At 39.1% G+C, this 2,460-nt stretch overlaps 1 pseudogene; it reads left to right on the plus strand.

The window, feature by feature from the left end:
* Positions 1–1,694: 1,694 nt before the first annotated feature.
* On the plus strand, positions 1,695–2,206 carry LOC110286433 (annotated as a pseudogene).
* Positions 2,207–2,460: the final 254 nt, after the last annotated feature.

The following is a 2,460-nucleotide window of genomic DNA, read 5'->3' on the forward strand; positions in this document are numbered from 1 at the left end:
CAATGCAACCAATATTATTCAGAAAAAACCAAACCAAATACTCAAGTGTTCACAGGATACACACACACACACANACTCAAGTGTTCACAGGATACACACACACACACATACACACACACACACACACACACACACACACACACACACACACACATATGTGATATATATATATATATATATATATATATATATATCTGAGCACATACATATATGTTTTACCTACATGCTATCTGACTGAGATATGAGATGTAAGTTCATATCTTATATACCAATGGATACTGGATTTGCTACTGTTACTACTGTTAATGAAAATGTAAAAGCCAAATCAACCCTATCAGCAATGTGGAAAAGAGTGAAGAACAGCCATAAAAGAAGCATCGAGTAGAAACTTAGGAAGCATATTAAAACATGGGTAATAATTTCTTGGTAACAGACAATTTCATAACTTGTCCTGTTGACATATTCATATGTATCAAAGATTATAAATGGCATTTTCCTAGCCTATGTACTTATTTATTTTTAAAATTGTAAGATTTATCTCTTTTTATTTTATTTGCATGCGTGTTTTGCATTCATGTGTGTCTGGGCATCATAATGTATGCAATACCTACAGAGGCCACAAGAGGGCATGAGATCTCCTGGAACTGGAGTTGCAGGTGGTTGTGAGCATGCCAGGCATCAAACTGGGGGGCCCTCTGGAAGAGCAGCCAATGCTCTTAAAACTGAACCATCTCTCCAGCTCCAGTTTTTTCTTAAAATATACCCCATTTCTAAAACTATAATATTAAATAAAGTAATTTTTAGAAATAACTTTGTGTCTTAGTTAGGGTTTTACTGCTGTGAACAGACACCATGACCAAGGTAACTCTTATAAGCACCACATTTAATTGGGGCTAGCTGACAGGTTCAGAGTTTCAGCCCATTATCATTAAGGTAAGAGCAGAGCAGCATCTAGACAGGCATGGTGCAGACACAGCTGAGAGTTCTACAGCTTCATCTGAAGGCTGCTAGTGGAAGACTGACTTCCAGGCAGCTAGGACAAGGTAGGGTATTAAAGCCCACACCCAGACTAGTGAGGTGGCTCAGCAGTTAAGAGCACTGACTGCTCTTCTGAACGTCCTGAGTTCAAATTCCAGCAACCACATGGTGGCTCACAACTATCTGCAGTGAGATCTGATGCCCTCTTCTGGTGTGTCTAAAAACAGCTACAGCTACAGTGTACTTATATATAACAATAAATAAATCTTTGGACCTGAGTGAGAAGGCTGGAGTAAGCAGAGGTTCTGAGTTCAATTCCCAGCAACCAGATGATGGCTCACAACCATCTGTACAGCTACAGTGTGCTCATATACATAAAATAAATAAATAAATCTTTCCCCCAAAAGCCACACCCTCAGTGATATACCCACTCCTACTCCAACAAGGCCACACCTCCTTATAGTGCTAATCCCTGGGCCATGCATATATATATATATATATATATATATATATATATATATATATATAAGCTATCACATTTCTCTTTGATGATGATATTTCTGGTTTTCAAAAAGTCAAGTAAGTCAGGAAGTATGATTCTGAGAGAAATCCAGATGGTTGGTCAGCTCCTCCAGTGATGATTTGCCTTTAAACCATGTGTGTGGTACTGTTATTTCACATATACATATAAGACATTTTCCTGGACAATATGATATATGAAAGGAGCAGAAATAAATATTTCCTCTGGTCAAAAATACTCTCATTTTTGGTTGAAATATAAACATGTAATCAACAGGCCTGTGGTGGCCGTGGTCTCGGGCTGGGATGTGTGTGCTGTGCGGGGCCATGGAGTGGTAGCTGTTGGACTGACCATTGATGCTGCAGGATTTGCAGGCCATTATATTTCACAAGCCATGAAACATGTGAAATAAGTAAAACAGTTTTCCAAAATCTACCAACATCTGCCTTCAGGGGTGGGAAGTACAGAGCTGGTTTTGAACCCACAATGACAGAGCAGAATATAGCATTCATGCTTGGTGGGATCCCTACTTCCAAGAAAGGGAAGATTAGATGTGATCGTGGATGAATTATGTACCTAAATCACCCAGACAATGGAGGATCTCCTTATATAGCAGCCAGAATCAGTGTAGTTAAAGATCCACTACAAGGTCAAGCTAAAATGAACAAACAAACAAACAAAAAACCAAACCAAAACAACCTGAAGTAAATATATGTGACTCTTAAGCCAATTAGTTCATTATGAGTGTGTGTTTTTGTAATAAAAGGCCTTAGAGCCAGAGAATCCCAGTTCAATTCCCACTACCCACTTGGTAGTTCACAATCATCTGTCACTCTACTCCAAGGGAATCCAGCACCCTCTCCTGGCCCCTGTGGGCACTAGGCATGCATGTGGTTCACAGACATACATGCAGGCAAACACCCATGCACATAAAATAAATCTATCAATAAAATCATATCTAT

The sequence above is a fragment of the Mus caroli genome, chromosome X, assembly GCF_900094665.2.
Source record: "Mus caroli chromosome X, CAROLI_EIJ_v1.1, whole genome shotgun sequence".
Classification (NCBI taxonomy): Eukaryota; Metazoa; Chordata; class Mammalia; order Rodentia; family Muridae; genus Mus; species Mus caroli.